General features: G+C 39.7%; 1 long non-coding RNA gene and 1 pseudogene across 1 annotated transcript; one reads left to right on the top strand and one right to left on the bottom strand.

The window, feature by feature from the left end:
* Window positions 1-11,364: 11,364 nt before the first annotated feature.
* On the bottom strand, window positions 11,365-12,972 carry LOC125260394. The gene is made up of 3 exons (XR_007183035.1): window positions 12,747-12,972; window positions 11,864-11,924; window positions 11,365-11,545 (listed from the first exon to the last, which is right to left on the bottom strand). It is a non-coding gene; the product is annotated as an uncharacterized LOC125260394 (long non-coding RNA).
* Window positions 12,973-17,123: 4,151 nt separating this feature from the next.
* LOC125260844 lies at window positions 17,124-17,240 on the top strand (annotated as a pseudogene).
* Window positions 17,241-25,494: the final 8,254 nt, after the last annotated feature.

A 25,494-nucleotide genomic window follows, 5' to 3' on the forward strand; every position in this document is an offset into this window, starting at 1 on the left:
GCGCTGCCGCGTGACGTCAGACTTAACAACCGAATTGCGTGAGTCTCACGCTGAATGCGTGAGAGTTGGCAGCCTTGCCATTACTTTGCTAAATTAGCCCACAATCGTTTAACATTAATGTTATGGAATCATGACAAAAATGATCAATAGATTGGTTAAATTTTACTAGACCTGCATATAAAAATGAAAGACAATATATTGGATTTGTTTACCTGAATCATCCGTGTTCACTGAAGCTATTCACGTGAGTAGATGGTTGGGCGCGGTTGGGTGTGTGCACATTCATAACGGTGCGCGTACACTTTGAACTTCAATCGTGACAAATGATTGGACTACTTGCGGAGTGACATGACGACATGAATCAGAGGCACAAAAAACTTTGACAGCGGTGAGCGGTCATTATGTTTACCAATATTCTACCCATCGCTACCGCCGCAACCCTGAACCTTTTTTTTTCTTTTCTTTTTTTTTTGCATGATTTACAAGAGCATCATTTTCAGGTCGGAAAATCCGGAATTCCGGATTTTTCCGGAAGAATCACACCCCTGGTCTCTTGTAGAAACAGTATGTCTGCATGCAAAGAATTCAAATGTGCAAAGACAATATTATTTAAACCACGCACATTCCTGCTCAGAATATTCAAATGCTTCTTAAAGGTGCCCTAGAACCCTTTTTCACAAGATGTAATATACACTCACCTAAAGGATTATTAGGAACACCTGTTCAATTTCTCATTAATGCAATTATCTAATCAAAACATGGCAGTTGCTTCAATGCATTTAGGGGTGTGGTCCTGGTCAAGACAATCTCCTGAACTCCAAACTGAATGTCAGAATGGGAAAGAAAGGTGATTTAAGCAATTTTGAGCGTGGCATGGTTGTTGGTGCCAGACGGGCCGGTCTGAGTATTTCACAATCTGCTCAGTTACTGGGATTTTCACGCACAACCATTTCTAGGGTTTACAAAGAATGGTGTGAAAAGGGAAAAACATCCAGTATGCGGCAGTCCTGTGGGCGAAAATGCCTTGTTGATGCTAGAGGTCAAAGGAGAATGGGCCGACTGATTCAAGCTGATAGAAGAGCAACTTTGACTGAAATAACCACTCGTTACAACCGAGGTATGCAGCAAAGCATTTGTGAAGCCACAACACGCACAACCTTGAGGCGGATGGGCTACAACAGCAGAAGACCCCACCGGGTACCACTCATCTCCACTACAAATAGGAAAAAGAGGCTACAATTTGCACAAGCTCACCAAAATTGGACAGTTGAAGACTGGAAAAATGTTGCCTGGTCTGATGAGTCTCGATTTCTGTTGAGACATTCAGATGGTAGAGTCAGAATTTGGCGTAAACAGAATGAGAACATGGATCCATCATGCCTTGTTACCACTGTGCAGGCTGCTGGTGGTGGTGTAATGGTGTGGGGGATGTTGTTTTCTTGGCACACTTTAGGCCCCTTAGTGCCAGTTGGGCATTGTTTAAATGCCACGGCCTACCTGAGCATTGTTTCTGACCATGTCCATCCCTTTGACTACCATGTACCCATCCTCTGATGGCTACTTCCAGCAGGATAATGCACAAAGGTCACAAAGGTCAAATCATTTCAAATTGGTTTCTTGAACATGACAATGAGTTCACTGTACTAAAATGGCCCCCACAGTCACCAGATCTCAACCCAATAGAGCATCTTTGGGATGTGGTGGAACAGGAGCTTTGTGCCCTGGATGTGCATCCCACAAATCTCCATCAACTGCAAGATGCTATCCTATCAATATGGGCCAACATTTCTAAAGAATGCTTTCAGCACCTTGTTGAATCAATGCCACGTAGAATTAAGGCAGTTCTGAAGACGAAAGGGGGTGAAACACAGTATTAGTATGGTGTTCCTAATAATCCTTTAGGTGAGTGTAAGTCTAAGGTGTACAATCGCATGCGATATATCGCCCAGCCCTACTCAAAATACCCCATAGATTTTTTAAATTCAATTTTATAACTGCCTATTTTTGGGCATCATTAAAAATGTGCCGAATCTGTGTGTGTCCCCTTTAAATCCTTGTGCTCCCCGCCCCGAGCTCGCAACTCTATAATACATTGAATAAACAAAGTTCACACAGCTAATATAACCCTCAAAATGGATCTTTACAAAGTGTTTGTCATGCAGCCTATCAGATCATGTAAGTTTGATTCTGACATTTGGTTATGAATGAGTTTGATTGTGCTCCGTGGCTAAAGCTAACATTACACACTGTTGGAGAGATTTATAAAGAATGAAGTTGTTTATGAATTATACAGACTGCAAGTGTTTAAAAAATGAAAATAACGACAGTCTTGTCTCCATGAATACAGTAAGAAACAATGGTAACTTTAACCACATTTAACAGTACATTAGCAACATGCTAACGAAACATTTAGAAAGACAATTTACAAATATCACTAAAAATATCATATCATGGATCATGTCAGTTATTATTGCTCCATCTGCCATTCTTCGCTGTTGTCCTTGCTTGCTTACCTAGTCTGATGATTCAGCTGTGCACAGATCCAGACATTAATTCTGGCCTGTCTAATGCCTTGAATATGAGCTGGCATATGCAAATATTGGGGGCGTACATATTAATGATCCCGACTATTGCGTCACAATCGGTGTTATGTTGAGATTCGCCTGTTCTTCAGAGGTCTTTTAAACGAGATTTACATAAGAAGGAGGAAACAATGGTGTTTGAGACTCGCTGTATGTCATTTCCATGTACAGAACTCGTAATTATTTAATAATGCTGAGGTAAATTCAATTTTCAATTCTAGGGCACCTTTAAGGGAACTCATCAGCATGAAATAATCCATAGGGTAAAATGAGAAATGAATTAGTACTCACATAGGTATTGTTAAATGTGCAAAATAAAAGAAAAAACAAACATTTCTGATACAGAGATGAGCTGGCATAATTCTAACCCAATAAACTTGCTTCTAGAATCCCTGCGAAAGTCAAAACACCCCATTTTAAGTTGTATGCAAACGTCTAGGAACCACTGACGATTTCCATGATTTTCATTTATAAATATTTGGGTGTTTGGATCAGCAATTTCAGACACAGTAATATTTCAGTAGTGAAATGAGGTTTATTGGATTAACAGAAAATATGCAATATGCATAAAAACAAAATTAGACAGGTGCATAAATTTGGACACCCTTGTCATTTTGTTGATTTGAATACCTGTAACTACTTAACACTGATTAATTGGAACACACAATTGGTTTGGTGATCTCATTAAGCCTTGAACTTCATAGACAGGTGCATCCAATCATGAGAAAAGGTATTTAAGGTGGCCAATTGCAAGTTGTTGTTCTCTTTGACTCTCCTCAGAAGAGTGGGGGCCTTCAAAACTCTCAAATGACCTTAAAACAAAAATTGTTCTACATTATGGTTTAGGGGAAGGCTACAAAAAGTTATCGCAGAGATATAAGCTGTCAGTGTCCACTGTGAGGAACATAGTGAGGAAATGAAAGACCACAGGCACAGTTCTTGTTGAGGCCAGAAGTGGCAGGCCACATAAAATATTGGAAAGCCGAAGGATGGTGAGAACGGTCAAAAACAGTCCACAGACCACCTCCAAAGACCTACAACATCAGCTTGCTGCAGGTGGTGTCACTGTGCGTCGTTCAACAATTCAGCGCACTTTGCGCAAGGAGAAGCTATATGGGAGAGTGATGCGAAAGAAGCTTTTTCTGCACACACGCCACAAACGGAGTCGCTTGAGGCATGCAGACGCACATTTGGACAAGCCAGCTTCATTTTGGAATAAGGTGCTGTGGACTGATGAAACAAAGATTGAGTTATTTGGTCATAACAAGGGGCGTTATGCATGGCAGCAAAAGAACACAGCATTCCAAGAAAAACACTTGCTATCCACAGTAAAATTTGAGGGAGTTTCCATCATGCTGTGGGGCTGTGTGGCCAGTGCTGGTACTGGGAGTCTGGTTGAAGTTGAGGGTCACATGGATTCCACTCAATATCAGCAGATTCTTGGGAATAATGTTAAGGAATCAGTCACAAAGTTGAAGTTAAGCCGGGGCTGGATATTTCAACAAGACGACGACCCAGAACTGGAGATGTTTTGTAAGGAGGAATGGTCCAAAATACATTCATCCAGAATCCAGACACTCATTACAGGCTATAGGAAGCATCTAGAGGCTGTTACTCCTGCTAAAGGACGCTCTACTAAATATTGATGTGATTTTTCTGTTGGGGTGCCCAAATTTATAAAACTACAAGTGGGCTACCATCCTCTGTGAATGAGGACAGCAGCATGTCCAGTTCCTTCTACAAAGGTACCCAGTTGGCCTGGGGGGTCATACATTTCTACAATATGAATTTGGACAGGAATTGAGATTGTAATTGCATGAAACTCAAATAAGTTATTGCGAAGAGAGGAATGTGCAGAATATTTCCAAATGTCAGAAATGAGAAGACCTGTGCCCCCACCCCTCCAGACTGGCGAGGGGTATGAGAGAAAGTGAAGTTGTTAGAGAGAGCAGCAGGGGTTGCTGAGTCCTCTGGACGAATCCAGGTCTCAGTCAAGCCCAAGATATTGAGAGAAGAATTAGTAGCAAAGGCTGGAATGAAGTCAGCTTTGTTAACTGCTGACTGACAATTCCATAGACCCACAGAGACAGAGAGAGGAGTGTTAGTGTTAGAAGAGGAGTAAATAGGGCGCAGGTTAGACACATTGCGCTGCCTTTTACGTGGGTTAGTGGAGCGTTGCCGTGAGACAGCAGGAATGTGTTGAAAGCACATGCTGAGGATAAGGAAAAGTGTGAAGGAAATGAAGAAACTTAAGTGCCTATCAGTGTCGTTGCTCGGTGGAGTAGCGCAGGTAGAGTCGCAGGTCTTTACCCGAGTCGGTCTTCACACGAGGAGGCTGACTCTTCCGCGACAGCGTGCACACGCAATAATATACTGCTTATTAACACGTGCTAGAAGACAGCTAAGCCTGCCTTGAAAATTAGCACTGCAAAGCCTAAAACCTGTGAATGGGTCAAATTGAAACTAATGCTAAAACAACACAGTGTTTAAGTGCGAAAAACCAGCAATAACACCAATAAACTCTGCAAAGCGTGGCTGTTATTTCCAACAAGTACAATTAAATACAATTATATTCAAGGTAGAAAATGCAGGCACAGATACGAATTAATCCTTCCTAGCAGCAAATAATAAACGAAGCAACTGACCACAACAGATATTAAGCAAAACACTTAGGCGCTTCTGCCGTCACCACTGTCAGCTTGCAACTCCTGCTCACTTCTAAATTACCTGAGTTTAAGAATGTTTTCTCCCGCCAAGCCCAGCTTGAAAATTAGCACTGCAAAGCCTAAAGTCCGTGAATAGGTCAAATCGAAACTAATGCTACAACAACACAGCAACAACACAGTTTGTGAGAAAAACAAGCAATAACTAGTCTGGGTAAACCCAGCCTGATCTGCCGGCGATTTGATTTCGCTCGGCAACTCAGTCTGGAAACCCATGCATTCATTTCTGCTGCGCTGTTACACTTTTGCGGGAACCAATCACAGACTGGCTTATCCACCTTGCTCGCTATTGGCGGGTATAACACGATGGCGATAGAGAAGCGGCGGCAAGCAGCTTTCAACATCTGATCTACCCGTCACTTCAATATAACAATGCACAATCACATTGACACCGATTGTGTTAAACATTTACCTTATCTGAGAGAAATGTAGCAGAGCGTTGATCCAACAGTCTCTTCATAGGAAGATTACAAACAGCGATTAATGACACACAATGGTTCTCTGCTGTTATTTTGGTGGTTTGCTTCACGATGTGAGTACAGGACTCTTTTACTTCAATGCCCCTTGATGGTAGACAATATTTTTATTATTTGCTCTATATGTTTCGTCTCCCTGCTTCTTGAATCTCGTGCCGCCTGAGCTGACTGGAATTCTTTTTGGTTGTCATGACAATGACGTAGTTTAGGGCGGTTATATTCCGCGTTCATTTACACTGAACCAGAACAGTATCAGAGTCGCCTTTTAAACTCTCGACGATGCTGAATGACTTCTTTAGTTAGCAAACAAATTGCTCGAGTGGGTGTAAATACCGATCACTTTCATGTTTTTTTGCACAACCTGCAAAAATCGCTTGATGCCATTGCTGCTTCTGCAAACCGCGGATCGATGCTACAAACCAATACAAACTAAACCTGCGTCTCAATCAGCTCCCTAGTTCCCTAGGTCGTGAATCAGTATATCATGAAAGTGAATGTGGCTGATTCCCTGATCAGTGCCCTAACTACTGAAGTAGGGAGCTGATTGAGACACACGGTAAGCCTGTCTGGAGTTTTCTCATTGCTCTGCAAAGTACGTCACCCGGATCGTTGATCTGATTGGTTGTAGGACTATCCAATTGCGTGACTAATGCTCGTTGATCATGCCTCTTGTGCAGTAGGAAATACATAGCAAACTCCCCAGACCAATGTTCAATTTTAAATTGAGCTTGGTCTGGTGATAGTCAGACTAAGCAATAACACCAATAAACTCTGCAAAGCGTGGCTGTTATTTCCAACAAGTACAATTTAAAAATAAGAAATACATAAATTGCTCAAAGCATAAATTTAAGCATAATAAATGTATACCTGACTGTGGGACACACTGCAATGGCTGATCTGCCATCTTCATTTAATTACCCAGGCCAGAATTGATTTTTGGGGTAATTTTTTTTATTTTGGTAACATATGATTAGATTTTATCACGTTATCATGTTATCAAGTTAAAATTGTAGATTTAAAAAAAAAAAAAAAAAAAAAAAAAAAAACTATTTATGTTGAGTGAGACTATACAAACTATACAAAGATGCCAAAATATGCTTGCAGAAAATCAAGTCTTACACATTTTTTTAATTAAAAACATGAGCATATTTCTGTAGTATTTAATTTATTTTCTTAAAACTGTGTAATTATTAAGGGCCGTTCACAGTAGACTTTTCCTTCCACTAACTTCCTTTCATACGCATGTGAATGTGGGACACCAGAAACACAAGATCAAGTGAATTTTGCAGTAAAGTGGAGTAGATTGTATATTTTAAAATTTTGTAGTGATTATTATTTGTTATTTATGTTTTTAAAAATATATCACATCATATCTGGACCGTTGTCGTGTCTGTAGAAAGTTCACATGCTCAAAGTCTAGACTCACTCAACCCTGTTACTTCTGACATGATTTCCCTCCTTTTAAAGACAGATGATTTCTTAAAACTGTGACGCCCAGGAAGTGACCATCTGGGCTCTTTTCTACAGCATGATGGGAGGACATGAAAATAATCTCAATCCATTGTCTCAGTTTTTACACAAATTAATGACTGCATTCATCAACCCTGTTACCAAAGTTACTGTAAGAAGAGATTTTGCTCAAGTTACACTCACAACCCTGTCAGCCATTCAGACACAGTAACCGTCAAGATATGACGTGATATATTTTTAAAAACATAAATAACAAATAATAATAATATACAATAATAATATAGATTTACACGGTTGCTTGGGCTTAACACATGGCTGCAAAAAACCTGCAACTTAAAGGGACTGAATTTCATCGACAACTTCAATCTGTTCTGGAGTCAGAGACAACTGTTCACTCATGATGGCCTGCACCCAAACAAACTGGGCTCAAGAGTGCTAAAGGACAATATCTATTTCTCCCTCCTTCATCCTTCAGCAGTGTGTGCCAATCTGAATGGCGCAAACACATCTGGACAGAGTACAACTGACCACAGGACTTCATTTCAACACCTGAATGGACATGCGGTTGACACATCCCACAAGGTCAATGATAACACCATGCAGCCACAACAACCACTGCTCACGGACACAATCCTGACTGAGCCCTGCCCACAGAGCTCACAGAGAGCCAGTGACGTGTTAGAACTGCTCCAAGATTTAGCACCCAAGGACGACTTTCGGGAAAACAGCCAGGGAAACCAGGACAACATATTACAGCCTCCGGTAACACCAGAGCAACAGCCCCTCTCACCGGACACGTTATCCCTCTCTCCAGCATCCCCTCTTCTGTGCTTCTCAGAGAAAATGGAGGAACTGGTGTATGCTGGAACCAAACTCTCCCACTTTTTTGCTGCGAGCCCCCAGATATCAACAAAAAAGCGTCAAGCCCCGAAACCACCAAAGCCTGTGGGCCCAGCTCGCCCTCCTCCTCCTCCTGCGAGAGCTTTTCGGCCCCTGCCACAACGCCAGGGCCCACATCCTCCTCCATCTGTTCTAGGTGAATCAAAAACAACCGATAACAGCTCTCAGTGATGTGTGTCGGGTCCCCGCTATGATAACAGTGACTTTATCAAAAGTTACAGAACAAGCGGGAACCCAGTGTGCCTGTTGCTTTCTCTATTTCTGTTTTATTATGTGATAGAAAGCCTAAAGCCTTCTCAAATCGTTTGGCAAACCCATTTAATCTGCTGCCTATTACACGTCAAACTAAGATTACTGTAGAGACAGAAAGTAAGACTGTTAAGTTAGCACTTTTAAACATCCACTCACTTAAAAATAAATCACTTCTAGTCAATGACTTAATAACCACAAACAACCTAGATTTTATGCTTCTAAATGAATGGCTTGAAGACAGTTGCAGTTCAACAATCCTGAATGAAACAGCCCCTCCTAACTTTACTTTTATGAGTGTCTGCAGAGCTGTTAGGAGAGGTGGAGGTGTTGCTGCTCTATTTAAAGATGTCTATCAATGCAAGCAAGTGTCATTTGGTGATTACTTGTCTTTCGAATACTTGGGTATTGTGTTAAAAGGTGCTCCTCGCATTCTACTTATAGTTATCTACAGGCCTCCAAAATACTCTCCAGCCTTTGTGGAGGACTTTACAGAACTGTTGTCAGCAATTTCCTCTGAGTTTGACTGTTTTGCTATTACTGGGGACTTTAACATCCACATAGAAAATGCAGAATCCAATATGTCAAAAGAAATCCTAACAGTTTTGAATACTTTTGATCTGACTCAGCATGTACATGGACCCACACACAATCGTGGACACACTCTCGATTTAATTATCAGTAAGGGTCTAAACATTTCATCCATTGTCATTAAGGATGTAGCGCTATCTGATCATTTCTGTATTTTCTTTGATATATTGATCTCTCCAACTGTTGAAGCTAGATCTGTCTCGGTCAAAAAGCGATGCTTAAATGAGAATACTAGTGCACTGTTTATGAAGGCTATATCTTTAACACCAAGCATATCTGCAGACTCTGTTGATTTTCTCCTTGATTCTTTTAACTCAAAAGTACAGAACGTTATTGATAACATTGCTCCTGTGAAAGTCAGGAAGAAAAGTGGCAGACAAAAAGCACTGTGGAGAAACTCAACAGCAGTGCAAAATATGAAAAGACAATGCAGAAAAGCTGAGCGCATGTGGCGAAAGACAAAACTCGAAATCCATTATCACATCTATAAAGATATTCTTCATGCTTTCAATGTGGAACTAGGCAAAGCTAGACAGACCTTCTTCTCAAATATTATAAACAGAAACTTAAACAACACACGCAATCTTTTTTAACTCAAAAGTACAGAATGTTATTGATAACATTGCTCCTGTGAAAGTCAGGAAGAAAAGTGGCAGACAAAAAGCACCATGGAGAAACTCAACAGCAGTGCAAAATATGAAAAGACAATGCAGAAAAGCTGAGCGCATGTGGCGAAAGACAAAACTTGAAATCCATTATAACATCTATAAAGATATTCTTCATGCTTTCAATGGGGAATTAGGCAAAGCTAGACAGACCTTCTTCTCAAATATTATAAACAAAAACTTAAACAACACCCGCACTCTTTTTGCTACTGTAGAGAGACTAACAAACCCCCCAAGTCAGATTCCCAGTGAAATGCTCTCAGACAGCAAATGCTGTGAGTTTGCTTCCTTCTTCTCTGAGAAAATTAATAATATCAGAAAGGCGATCAGCACATCCTTGAGCTGCACTGGGGTAAAACAGATCAGATCACAACATCAGAAAGCAGCTATTATGTCTGTTTTCGAAGCAATTGATGGTAACATTTTGGAAGAAACAGTACAGCACCTTAAAACATCAACCTGCGCCCTTGACACACTTCCCACATCTTTTTTCAAAAGTGTGTTTAACTGTTTAGAAGCAGATCTCCTAGAAGTGGTAAATGCCTCACTTCTCTCTGGGACTTTTCCAAAATCCCTGAAAACTGCAGTTGTCAAGCCCCTTCTGAAAAAGAGAAATCTGGATAACACCTTATTGAGCAACTACAGGCCAATCTCAAATCTTCCTTTCATAGGCAAGATCATTGAAAAAGTTGTTTTCAATCAGAACTGAACAAGTTCTTAAGCTTGAATTTATACTTCAACAACTTTCAGTCTGGTTTCCGACCGCATCACAGCACAGAGACAGCACTCATAAAGATAATAAATGATATTCGCCTTAACACAGATTCAGGTAAATTATCAGTGCTGGTTCTACTCGATCTCAGTGCTGCGTTTGACACTGTCAATCACAACATTCTTCTTGACAGGCTGGAAAACTGGGTCAGGCTTTCTGGGATGGTCCTTAAATGGTTCAGGTCATACTTAGAAGGGAGAGGTTATTATGTGAGTATCAGTGACCATAAGTCTGAGTGGACATCCATGACATGCGGAGTCCCTCAAGGTTCAATTCTTGCACCCCTCCTGTTCAACCTATATATGCTGCCACTGAGCCAAATAATGAGAAAGAACCAAATTGCATATCACAGCTATGCAGATGACACCCAGATTTACCTAGCCCTATCACCTAACGACTACAGCCCCATTGACTCCCTGTGCCAATGCATTGATGAAATTAAAAATTGGATGTGTGGATGTGTCTAAACTTCCTTCAGTTAAACAAAGACAAAACTGAAATCATTGCGTTTGGAAACAAAGATGAAGTTCTCAAAGTGAACATGTACCTTCACTCTAGGGGTCAAACAACTAAAAATCAAGTCAGGAATCTTGGTGTGATTTTGGAGTCAGACCTGAGTTTCAGTAGCCATGTAAAGACAATAACTAAATCAGCATATTATCATCTCAAAAATATTGCAAGAATTAGATGCTTTGTCTCCAGTCAAGACTTAGAGAAACTTGTTCATGCTTTCATCACCAGCAGGGTGGATTATTGTAATGGGCTCCTCACTGGTCTTCCCAAAAAGACCATAAGACAGCTGCAGCTCGTACAGAATGCTGCTGCCAGGATTCTGAGCAGAACCAGAAAACATGAACACATCACACCTGTCCTCAGGTCCTTGCACTGGCTTCCAGTTGCATTTAGAATTGATTTTAAAGTACTGTTACTTGCAGGAGCGATTCTAGGATTTTGATTTTAGGGGGGCTCAGCCCCCAATAAGGGTATGATTAAAAAAATATTATTTGACTATTAGGGTAGGGTGGTATGCTACTAACCTTACTGCAATCCACTATTCCATTGTATTCCCTGTATTTCATATATGGGAGTAGGAGTACTGACTGAGCCATATACAACACTGTAATAAAAAATAATTATTGGATGTGACCACTAGAAAATAGGGAATGTTGATTTTTTTTTTTTTTTTTTTTTTTACAATGAAGACCTCCTGATTCATTCACTGTACAAACACACTAATAATTTCTTGTTGAGTGTCAATAATGTCAGGAGTCAGGACATTTGTGTTTATCCTTTGACGATACCACTGCTTTTTCTTATAAAATGTACAGGGAAATTGGCAGACAATTAAAACAATGTCAGGGTTCAATGACTGAAATGAATCTTGGGAACACAGTGGTATTGTGTGTGTGAGAGGCTGTCTACGTTCTATTCTCACCTGACTGTTGCTCATTTGCAGACCTACTCCCGCACGACAAGAAAAAATGTCGTATATCCATCTACAATGAAATATAAATAATTTTAGTTTTTTAGCTTTTTAGCCTTTATAATCAACAATACGGTTGGATATTCATAAAGTCACCCCATGAAAATTGATGTCATTTTAAGTATTTTAACTAACCAGCTAATATTCATTAAGAATATAGACAAACCATGTATTCATGTAATTGTCTATTGGCAATATGATTAATCTGTTCTATATTTATTTCTATTTATTAAAAATAACAACATGAATTATCAATTTGCCACTTCTATAAATCAAGTACAAATCTAGTATAAATAGTATAAATCAAGAAAATCAAAAATCCCTTTACTCTACGCTTACTCTAATTTATGTATCATGACACTCCTCCTGATTCATTATTACTTAATACAAAACTATATTTAATAATACAAAACAAAATAACTCCACATTCTCTCTCTGGGCCATCTAGTGCTTTCAGACAATGATGTGTGTCATTTCTGTGCATGCCATGGCTGCATAATGTAATGTCAAAATACATTATAATATGTCTGTAATTGTAAAAAGTAAATTAAAATAAATCATGATCGTTTTCTGAATCTAAAGTATGTTTTCATGGGTGTTAATCACTTAATTTTTGTAGGAATAAAAAACAACTATCACACAAGGGCTGAAGGTGAACGCAGCGAAACGTATTGGTATTGGATGAGAAACCGAGCCGTCCCGTGTGCTCCCAATGCTCCAGTAACATTACATTATGTAAACTGCAATGCATTTATGACAAAGAACTGCACCGATGCAGATGTAATATCATAGCATTAGCAATCTATCAATAAATGCACGCACACACGACACACACCTTGTGCTCTCTGATGTTCGCTCTGCTCGGCTCCCCTGCAGATTGAAAAATGCGCTAAATCCAAGCAGACTCAGATAAGGGGAGGAGCCGAAACTTGACGCAGCTTGCCGCCGTTTCAAATTAGTTTTTTTAAAGGGGACTGAAGCGATCAAAAATTTATTAATCAAATATTTTTTTAGGGGGGCTGGGCAGAAGTTTAGGGGGGCTGAAGCCCCCCTAAAAAGGGCCTAGTAACGCCCCTGGTTACTTGTTTATAAATCACTCAATGGTCTAGGACCTCAATACATTGCAGATATGCTCATAGAATATAAACCTAACAGATTACTCAGATCATCAGGATCAAGTCATTTAGAAATACCAAGGGTTCACTCAAAGCAAGGAGATTCTGCTTTTAGCTGTTACGCCAGCCGCAGCTGGAACCAGCTTCCAGAAGAGATCAGGTGTGCTCCAACAGTAGCCACATTCAAATCCAGACTCAAAACACATCTTTTTATCTATGCATTTGCTGATTGAGCACTGTGCTATGTCCGAACAGTTTGCACTTTATTTTATACGTATTATCTTTTTATTCTTTTAATTCCTTTTCCTGGTTTTATTGTATGTATGTATTTATTATATGTATTTTATATCTTTTATGTATCATCTTGTTATTCTGACTTTTAATGCATTTTAAATATTGCTGTCTGGTTGAAAGAGCTGGGAGAATTAGGAAGAAAGTGATTAGGTTAAAATTTGGTCAATTTGGATAAGGGGACAAACCATGGGGAAATTTAAACTGTAGTGCATGGTTAAGATATCTCTGGATTACAGTCAGGACACTTTCCAAAGGGGGAAATTTCCAAAGGGGAAATTTGAACTGCGTTGCATAGATAAGATATCTCCGGATTGAAACTGTGTTTATCAGTTTGAAGTGCCTTAACAGGTAGCAGTCCTGTCATGTGAGGAAGATCCATTCTGGTCTGCTCTGATGGATACATCCGTTTAGATCCACTCTGATGGACAACAACAAGAACAACAAACTCCCTGAGACTTCCTAGCTCTTCCATCCAGATAGCAAAATTCTCTGTTTTTACTGTTATTTCTATTCCTTATGTTCTATTTTTATTATTATTTTTTATGTAAAGCACTTTGAATTACCATTGTGTATGAAATGTGCTATACAAATAAAATTGCCTTGCCTTGCCTTGCCTAATCTAATTATATGATCCAAACAGGCCACAAACTTCAGAAGATACTTTATATCTAAATTAAGCAGCAACTGCTTTAGCGCCTCAGAAGTTGAAATGAAACAGAGATTCACTGTGAATCATGAGCAGAAAGATCAGAGGAAGAGCAGGAGCCATTCTGACCAACATCAGCATCAAATATATCTATAATACAGCATAAATCATCACTCATATACTCATAAACAGTGTCTGTTCATCACTCTAAACAGCTCTTAGTGTTAGTAAGATCTTTGCTCATCTGAAGATTATTAATGCTCAACATCAGTGTGTGTAAATGAACTGATCATTAGATGTTCAGAAGATATTTCTCATGTCAGGAATCATGTGTTATATGAGCTTCATCTATAGAAATAATCATCAGTTTTTATTGAAGTATGAATGTGTTTGTCTTACCGTGTTGAAGCTCATCAGATCAACAGCAACCAAATGACTGACTGTTTCAACACAAGAACTTTAGCTTTAAATGGACAGATTGTGGTTAACACTGTTTATTAATGACCAGTGCTGGAAATATCAGTGTCCCTCCCTCACCATGAGAACAACATCACTGAACTATAACCAAAGAAATATAATGATCTTTTCTTTAAGTTAATATAAATATAGTTACTCATTATATTTCGCGAACAGGATTGTATAACCAGACGTTCTGCTGGATATTTCACACTTATTATCAATGTTCCCTCTAAGCTGCGCGCGTGCGCGGCCGCGCAGAAAGGACAATTGCCGCACAGAGGACAGACTCAGACATGAAATCATGTGTGGGGAAGTCAATTTGATTGTAGTTTAAATGAGGAAATAATTGCAGTGTTCTGGTCAGTTTGAACCGGTGAATGCGGTTTACAAGTTTCATAGAAAGAGAACGATTGAGAATACCAGGGACGTGCACAGGGGGGTTGCTCAGGTTGCCCGGGCAACTGCCCATATGCCCTTCTCGACTCACGTTGCCCTTCCGAGGTGGAAAAAAATAAATAAAAAAAAATCGTACAATGGATGCAGAATTTCACGTAGGCCTAGATAAAAAAAAAAAAAAAATCGCAAAGCCTCATTCACTTCCATATTCGGGCACCTGTCCGAAAGTGAAAGTCAGTAGGGGAAGGGCAAACTCTGTTTACGTGGCTGCAGCGCTGCACGCGACCGGCACCTGAGCTAAGCCTGCATGAGCGGCACTAGAAGGAGATTGTCGCGGTTGTCGGAAAGTTGAGTAAGGTTATAATCGTTATCGAAAACGAACGAAAAAAACGAAAACTAGGTGGGAAAAAACATCGTCGTTAACTGAAATAAAAAACGATAGGCTAACTAACCAAAACTGTAATGTGTGTTTGGCAAAACTAACTAAAATAAAATAAAATTATAGATTAAATGTCCTTAGTTTTCATCTTTGTCAATGTCTTTCATAGAGCAAACGTTCAGCTGCATTTCATTTCCCTGCGTCTCTCATTCCTGCGTCTCTCTCACATACTCGCGCACGCACACCGCGCCTCCATGAGAACGAGTGTTGGAAGCAAGTTCGCGAAAGGTTGGTATCTTGTGAAAACCTTTACACAATCACACATTAAAAAGTGGTATAAAAATATTTTTAATTCTGAATATAATTTTGTCAGTGTGTTAATGTCGACCCGAGAAGCGATTGCTACTTTAGAAAGTTAACTAGACGCAAGTTTGAGGTAAAATGCACTTGGGTTGGCGATGTCAAAACACTATTTAAGCTGTGATTCAAGTAAGGAATAATTGACGACGGGCCGTTGAATTATTAGAAAAATAAGTGCCCTTTTTTTTAGGTCAGAGCAACTGCCCCTCAAAATTCCTGTGCACGTCCCTGAAAAACACATTAGGGTTGTTCCAAATCATCAGTGTAACTGCTCATATTATATTATTATAAAGAATTGAACTTTCCTGCAGGAGATTTTTAGAATAGAATTCTAATAGAATTTATTGGTAAAGACTGGTACAGTTAATACAGCAATGTGAAAAATTCTCAAGTAACCTAAAATAGGCTTAATTTAGTGACTGAACTGCTTGTTTTCAAACATATGATTTAATATATCACTAAGTTACATCAAGGGTCAAATAAAATAGAAATGGCACATTAAAGTTAAAAGTTACAGTTGCATGATAAAACCATTTTTTGTGTGTGTGTGTTTACGTTCATTGTACAGGTCTGATATAAAGAATGTTTTTGCTCAGGTGGACAAAATGTGCGCTCAACAGAGAAAAGTTTTGCTCAGCGAGAAAAAAAAATTAGATGGGACATTGCTTATTATGTTAGCTGATGTTTTTGCATTCAGAATGAGAAAACTCTTTTCCTCTTTTGTCTGTCGCCCCCTACTGGACATCTTTGATTATTGTGTCATGCTTCTCTACAGCAGTGACGTCCATCAAGCCGGGCTCACACTACAGGAGTTACAGGCCGATTTATGCCTGATTTACCCCTCCTGAGAATATGAGAAAAAATCTCATCCATAACATTGGTCGGTTCTCATGTTCGGTCCAGATTATCTGGTAATGTGAGACATTTAAGATTTAAAAGTGCAGAACTTAAACTTGAGCACACTTTTGGCCATGATTTGGTCATCTAAGACAAATTTTGAAAATCTTAAATGATTATAATTAATGATCAAATTTAGCCTCCGACAAAATTCTGGCAGTGTGTCAGAAGATTTGGCGCACACTCCTGCAGTGCGACTTATTTAACTGTTCTGTCATTCGCTGAAGTCCAGATGGGTTTTATTTATGCAACTTCCTTCGCTTCCATTAGAAATACATCCAGAAGCTGGAAAAACATGAGAAAACATTCAAATAATGAGGTAAAGAGCTGCTATCAAAGCGAACAGGGACTGAAGAATCCAGAAGAGACTCAGGAATTAATATGTTCAGAATTATAATAAACAATTTTGACATCGATACATGAGGAAAAACTACCATAACCTAGACATATTTTAAATATTATCTCATAATTTGGGAGCAGGTTTATTAGGCTGCTGTCACTTTAAGACCTCATGCACGGATCCATTATACTGTTATACATGCGTGTTTATGTTCACTTAAAACATAAGTGACTGTGTTTACATGAATACTCACCAAGACCGGCATTTTGACATTATTTTGTGTGTATTTGACTGTTTAAGTGCAATAAGCAGAACATTATGTTTGTGCCAGCAGCCATATCACCCTGTAGCCCAAGACCGGTTGCCCACTGAAGCTAAGCAGGGCTGAGCCTGGTTAGTACCTGGATGGGAGACCTCCTGGGAAAACCAGGTAGCTGCTGGAAGAGGTGTTGGTAAGGCCAGCAGGGGGTGCTCACCCTGTGGTCTGTGTGGGTCCTAATGCCCCAGTATAGTGACGGGGACACTGTACTGTAACAAGCACCGTCCTTCGGATGAGACGTTAAACCGAGGTCCTGACTCTCTGTGGTCATTAAAAATCCCATGGCACTTCTCGTAAAGAGTAGGGGTGTAACCCCGGTGTCCTGGCCAAATTCCCTCCATAGGCCCTTACCAATCACGGCCTCCTAATAATCCCCATCCATTGAATTGGCTCTTTCACTCTCTCTCCTCTCCACCTTCAGCTGGTGTGTGGTGAGCGCACTGGCGCCGTTGTACTGTGGCTGCCGTCGCATCATCCAAGTGGATGCTGCACACTGGTGGTGGATGAGGAGAGACCCCTGATATGATTGTAAAGCGCTTTGGGTGTACAGTAGTACATATGAAAGCGCTATATAAATGCCTCATTCATTCATTCATTCATTCATTCACTTTGGGTGTGAGAACAAAATATGTGGAAATGAGTAAAATTATGAGCAATATGAGCAATCCCACGGCGAAATTCAAGCCCTGTAACACCAACAACACTCATCCGGAGCAAATGAAGCGAGTGAGTGAGGGGAGGCGGGTTTGTGTGTCAGAGAGAGAAAGAGCAGCTGGTTTTCTGGTATATCTATTCTGCCGAAAATGAGTATTGGAAGCATTTCAGATATTTCAGTATCGATAAGTATTGAAAAATCTATATTTTTTGACCACTACATTGCACACAGTTTATTATTTCAGATTCATATTTAAAAGGCTACAAATGAAAAATATATAGCCTTTATATTATAAATATATGTGGATATAGTCAGTAGACGTAAGTCATAGCAGCAAACATGAGATGATCATGCTAAATTTCTGACGTTATTCGCAAGATCGTGACAACAGTTGTCTTTGAACCTTTCTCACTGTATGACGTATAGGACCACTGTTTAGAAACCATGACCACAGAAATTGCCATGATTGGCCATCTTTTTTTTGTCTGCGACAGTCCAAAATCAAACAATGTTTACCAGGCATTAGCACTGAAGACAGCGCCAACTGCATTGCACTTGCATGGTGATTTTCTTCAACTTCTCTCAACACAAAATGCTTATGTCAGCACCAATAGCCTCATGGGCAGCACACAGACATACAGCGCTGTTGTGCTTTGGGCGTCCCGAGTTTGAGCTGCCGTTCCCAATCTTGTCCTCCTCTCTCTGTCCCACTTCACTTCCTCTCTGTTCTTAACAGTCTTATCTCAAAAAAAAAAAAAAAATCTTAGAAAAAACTCCCTTTCTGAGATATTAACTTCTGTGGAAAGCCTGGACATCTAAGCAAGCTTCCCACAAGTCCATCCTTTTGGAATTGTTGGATCACTTTTGTGACAGTAGTGAAACTTATTAGCAAAGTTTTACTAATTTTCTTATAACCTTGACCTTTTTTGTACAAAGAAATGATTTTCCATGTGGTGTCATTTTGTCAGCATTAAATGGCAGTGGATTTTCTTTCAGCTCTTTATCAGGAATGAGCAGCTTTACTGGCCTCATGTCTGATACTGAGAGCTCATACAGCTTTCATATTTTAAGTAAATTGATCAGCATTATTTAAATCTACCACTAGAGGGCTTCCACAGCTGAAGTCTGAGTCTGATTGCTGCTTCTGTCACTTTAACAGGCAGTTGTGGATTCAGCACCACAGACAGCAGCTGTCAATCAAACTTCAGCATCACTGATGACAGTTTAACATCACAAACTGAACAAAGAGTGAAATGCTGAGACTTGTGAAGACTAAAATTGATATGATTGATAATCAAATCTATTATGTATTTGTGGAGTTTAAGTGCATGAGGGAGTTGTGTGAGCTGTCTGCATGAACATGTGTGTAAGGATTCTGTGTCGGAGGGTTTTCCACATTGGAAACATGGTAAACGTTGACTGAAGAACATTATTATTTATAAGGAAAGATTGATTGTGCCACATGTAAGGATGAAGTAACTCTATTTTAAACATAAGCATCATGTCTTTCTAACTTCTACCAAAGTTTCTTTGGTCATATAATGTCCGAATCTACTGTACGGCTCCAGAGAAACACTGACAGCTGGCATAAATACAACATTTTCCAGTTTCTCTCTATGGCTGACATATGAAAATAAAAGAATTTTCTTGGCAAGATATCTGGTGTCCGGTCCTGCGATTCAACCATAACGGGGACAAAGTTCAAATTCAAGTCTACACATGAGTTCATGTGGTTCCCTTCATTTTTAACTTTAGTTTTTACAAACATCTGCATAAAGTATAACATTATGTCAATGTTTAATTTTAACCGAATGGACTCTTTCATTACAAACTCACAGGAGGCGTGAAATCAGTGCCATCATTAACACATGTTTACCACTAGATGGAGCCAGAGGATTCAATAAGACATTTGTGTTTGTTTACAGTCTCAGTCCAGTTGTTGCTCTCAAGGGATCTTATAACAGACTGCATTAGTTCAAAGACTTTGTTATCTGTAATTAAACAATACTATCCCTAAAGGAATTTCACACATTTCCATTTTATGTTGGGTTGATTGGGGTTTTGAGACTGCACTTCCATCTAGCAAATATTTCATATGGTCTACCTAAAACCTTTTGGGGGAATTGCTGGGATGTATTATAAATAATATTTTTGTTTTTCATAATTAAACATTTTCCAACTTATCAATATATGTTGAATATCAACAAAGCATCTTTTTATGAAGTGGAAAGTGTCCATCGTTGCTAAGATGAACATTTCCTGTTTTTATCACACCTGTAGGTGGCTGAGGGGCTTCTTGGAAAAAAGAGCAAAAGAAAACCACAAGCTGAAGAGCATTTTATGCTGTTGATCTTTATCACATTGACCACAGTATCAAACAACCCTGCAAACACAAAGACAAGTCTCTTTAACCTAGTAAAAGAACACAGTTTAGTTTGGTTGTGAAGAAAAAAAAAGAACAGCGCTGTTCAGGAAACTCAAAGTGAGACACATGAGACTGAAAAGAAACAGAAACCGATTGATGAAGTGGAATGAGTGTGCAGATATCTGCAGATGAGAAAGACTAACATTCAATTAAATTCTAGGCTCGGTACAGAGCGATCACACTAGTCAAACAAACCAGACTTTGGGGGTCACGGTTCAGATCTGTTATCAGCGTGACTGTGTCCAATTAATGTCCATTTCAGAGATGAACAGTTCAAGATGATAGAAATCATGTAGTTATCTAACATTAATTAGTTTTAGGCAGAAACAATGAGCTCATTAAAGCAATTATTACAAGTGTGATCATGCATGTTTTGCAAAGACAATAAAACCAAAACCTAGATGTAATGTTTGTTGTTCAATTAATGAAACTGTGTCTAACAAAACATCTTTTATTTTACAGAACGGTCCGCACATGGTGCAACTTCACAACATCACTAGGCGTCTCCTTCAGGTAGGACCAACACCTACAGGTAAGTACTTCACTACTGACATCTAGTGATTAAACTAGGTATATGCACATATCATGAAATACTCACTTATCATGACATCTCCTCTTTTTTTTTTTTAGATTTAAGGTTTCACCATTACTGCATTTAAATTCTTGCACACTCACTTAACAACAACATATTATATAACAACTTAAACATTATGCTCTTTATACAAACCATCTCTTAATTAACATTCAACTGTCATTACTCTCTTTTTGCATAGTAACTACTTAAATGTCTGTTCACTTTGCTAATGCCTCCTTTACAGGTCAAGTCTCTCAGGTGGTTTTACTGTGCGTTTGGATCTTCGCAATTCAGGTAAGTGTGTCTCCTTTTCATCCTCTTTATTGTCTATAACTGGTTCTGTTTCCGATTCTACAGGTGATGTATCCTGTGGCACTGTTTCTTGTGTTTTCAGCAAACTTCTCCTATTTCTTCTCAGGATCTGACCATCTTCTGTTTTCACAGTGTAAGATCTTGGATAAACCTCCTCAAGGACTGTGGCTTTTCTATGCCAGGTATTGCAATCCTCAAGTCTTACTGTGTCATTGTTAGCAAGAGGTCGAAGACTCCTGGAGGTCTTATCATAGTTCATTTTCTGTCTCTTTTTTAGTTGCATTTGTTTCTTTTGCAACCCTTTGATTTTCTTTGGTTGACTCAGGTAAGGCAGGGTAGTACGCAATTTTCTTCCCATTAGCATCTCAGCTGGAGATAAACCATGTTCCAGTGGTGAAGCACGGTAATTTAACAATGCTAGATACGGGTCAGACTTGCTGCTCACTGCTTTCTTCAGTAGCATTTTAACTATATGTACTCCCTTTTCCGCTTTCCCGTTAGATTGTGGATATAGCGGGCTCGATGTCACATGTTTGAAGTCATACTCCACTGCAAATTCCTGGAATTCTTTGCTATTATAACACGGTCCATTGTCACTACAGACAACCTGAGGGATACCATGCCTTGCAAAGATTGACTTCATGTGTGTGATTACACTGGCAGTAGATGTATTTGGAAGCAGAGCCATCTCTGGATAGTTAGACAGGTAGTCCACAACAAGCAGATAGTTCTTCCCATTTAAGACAAACAAATCTGTTCCAATTTTCTGCCAAGGCTCACTAGGCGTGTCAGTGATGATCATTGGCTCTTTTTGCTGCTTTGCTCGATGACTTAAGCAGGTATCACAGGTTGACACCATTCTGTCAATGTCAGCATTAATTCCTGGCCAATAGATGGCTGTCCTGGCTCTCCTTTTGCATTTTTCTGCTCCCAGATGTCCCTCATGCAATCTTCTCAGCATTTCCTTTCTCAGTGCTTGTGGTATTACTATTCTATTCTGTCTCAGCAGAAGTCCTTCTACCACACTCAACTCTGTCCTTATATTGTAGTACCGTGAACATGCTTCCTTTTTCCAGCCTTCATTCAGAAGTTTGATGACAATCTGTAGCTCTCTGTCTTTCGCGGTTTCAGCTACAATCTGTTTAGACTTTGCATCAGTCACTGGAAGAGCACCAGCTATCATGTTCACATGAAGAGTCACGTCAGCTTCTGTAGAGCTCTTGTGATGTGTCTCACTGTCTGAGGTTGCTCTGGACAGGGCGTCTGCTAGCACAATGTACTTTCCAGGTGTATATATCAGTTCAAAGTCATATCTCTGAAGCTTCATCATTAGCCGTTGGATTCTCGGTGACATTTCACTCAAATTTTTCTTGATGATGGCTATTAGTGGCTTGTGATCTGTCTCCGCCACAAACTTTGGAAGTCCATACACATAACTGTGAAACTTCTCCACTCCATACACCAGTCCAAGGCACTCCTTCTCGATCTGGGCATAACGACACTCAGCTTGCGTCATTGTTCTTGATGCATACGCAACTGGCCTCCAGTGTTTTCCTTCTTCCTGGAGCAGCACAGCTCCCAGGCCATCCTTAGATGCATCAGTTGATATCTTTGTCCTCCTAGATGGTTCAAAGAAAGTCAGCACAGGCTCTGTTGTCAAGAGTGTCTTCAGACGTCCCCACTCTTGTTCATGGTTGTTTGTCCACTTGAACTCACACTTGTCATGTAACAGTTCTCTCATGTACACTGTCTTTGACGACAGGTTTGGTATGAACTTGCCGATAAAGTTAATCATTCCCATCACTCTTAACACTGCCTTTTTGTCTGTAGGTCTTGGCATATTGAGTATTGCTTGAATTTTACTTTTGTCTGGTTGTACGCCACCTTCTGTCAGCTTGTCTCCTAGAAACGTGACTTCCTTTACTCCAAACTGACATTTTTGTTTATTCAGCCTCAGTCCATATTTCTGCACTCGCTGCAAAACTTCCATGAGCCTTTCATTGTGCTGTTCAATTGTGGATCCCCACAATATGACATCATCCACATAGACACGAACTCCTTGTATTCCTTCAATTATGTGCTCCATGGCTTTGTGAAACACTTCAGGTGCTGAAGAAATCCCAAAGGGCATCCTCAAGAAGGAGTATCTGCCAAAGGGTGTGTTGAATGTGCAGTAGTGTGTGCTATCTTCATGTAGTTTTACCTGCCAAAAGCCCTGAGATGCATCTAGCTTTGTGAAGAACTTTGCACCTCCCATCTCACTGATGATTTCTTCCCGAGTCGGAATCTGATAATGTTCTCTCTGAATGTTTGCGTTTAGGTCTTTTGGATCCATACACACACGTAATTCTCCGTTTGCTTTTCTTACACAAACCATGGAGTTCACCCATTCTGTCGGCTGTTCCACTTTCTTTATAACTCCCATGGCTATCATCCTTTCCAGTTCCTGTTTTAACTTATCTCTTAGCGGGGCTGGTACCCGTCTCGGAGCATGGACCACTGGCTTTGCATCCTCTTTGAGCTGTATCTTATAGGTGAATGGAAGCGCTCCAAACCCTTCAAAAATGTTCGGAAACTGTTTTACTATATTATCAACGCTGTTCTGTGTATTGCCATATTTTATGTTGTCTACTCTTTTAACTAGGCCTAAGTCTTCACATGCCTTGTCTCCCAACACTGAATCATGTCCATCTGGAACGACTACGAACACAAGGTGTTGTTCTTTACTTTTCACTTTTACTTTGATTTTGCATGTTCCTCTTGTTTCTATGCTCTGTCCGTTGTAAGCTTTGAGTTGCACAGTGTTTGGTTTAATATGTGGCTTGCTTTTCATTTTTCTTATATCTCTTTCAGAGATCAGATTGGCTTTGGCTCCTGTGTCTAATTTCAGCATTATTGTTGCTCCATTTATTTCTACAGCTGCAGTCCACTTATCCTTCACAAGACTGTTTTCTTCAGCCTGTTCTACCAGGCCTACAAAGAATGTGTCACTAAGAGCAGTTTCTTCCACTGTATGGACTCGTTCGCTTCGACTATGTTTTTTTGTCAAGCACTGCTTTGCAAAGTGATTCTGCCCTCCACATTTAGCACAGGTTTTGCCATAGGCTGGGCACTGCTTTGGTCTGTGTCTTTTGCCACATCTCTTACAATTGAACATTTCTTTTTCATATTGCTGTTTCCATTTTGATGAGCTTTGTTTCTGAGCTCTCTCTGTCACTGCAGCTACTGACGAACTTTCATGTGCAGCAGTCTTTGTATGTTCACTAAATGTTTTAGCATGTTGCTGCGCCACTTCACTGGCATGACATATCCGTACTGCATCAGTTAATGTCAGCTCAGTTTCTCTCAACAATCTCTCCCTCATTTTCTTGTCATTTATTCCAAACACTATTTGGTCCCTGACCATTGAATCATGTAGCAATCCAAAGTTACATGTCCTTGCTTTCAATTTGAGGTCGATTAAGAAACTATCAAATGTCTCTCCTTGAAGTTGCAGACGTGAACGAAAAACATACCTCTCAAATGTCTCGTTCTTTTTTGGTGAGCAGTGTAATTTCTCGATCACTTTCTCGAAGCTTCCTTTATCTTCTGCTCGATCAAACACCAGCGTGTTAAATACCTCGATCGATTGCGGTCCCGCGACGGTGAGCAATAAAGCAATCTTTCTTGCATCCGACTGTTCATCCAGCCCCACTGCTTGCAAATACAGTGTAAATCGTTGCTTAAACGTTCGCCACTCACAGTCAATATTTCCAGTCCAGTTGACAGCGTCAGGCGGTTTTACACTTTCCATAACGACTATCTGAACTTCTGACCACTCCTGGTACCATGTAATGTTTGTTGTTCAATTAATGAAACTGTGTCTAACAAAACATCTTTTATTTTACAGAACGGTCCGCACATGGTGCAACTTCACAACATCACTAGGCGTCTCCTTCAGGTAGGACCAACACCTACAGGTAAGTACTTCACTACTGACATCTAGTGATTAAACCAGGTATATGCACATATCATGAAATACTCACTTATCATGACACTAGATACACAAAAGGAACAGTCTTTATATTAAAGTTATATTTATTTTTAACACACAAGTCACTCTAATTCATTCATTCTTCATGCACCGAAGTCATTGTTTTCTTTCAGATTCTGGAATCAGGATGTTCGAACGTTTACAAGAATATTTTAAATATCAGACAGTATACTTAAGGTGGATTTGGTTACTATTTTTCTGTAAAATCAAAAGTGTATCAGAAAATCACTCTTAAATCCAGTAGATCTCTGTGGTTCTGGACAGAAAAAAATCAATGTTCAACACTGTAACACCTCTGGAATTCATGAGAAACTTAATGAGATATTCATAAAAAGATTGTCATCTGTGTGCTATCTGATCATGATCTCACCCATAACAT

The sequence above is a fragment of the Megalobrama amblycephala genome, linkage group LG24 (assembly GCF_018812025.1).
Source record: "Megalobrama amblycephala isolate DHTTF-2021 linkage group LG24, ASM1881202v1, whole genome shotgun sequence".
Lineage (NCBI taxonomy): Eukaryota > Metazoa > Chordata > Actinopteri > Cypriniformes > Xenocyprididae > Megalobrama > Megalobrama amblycephala.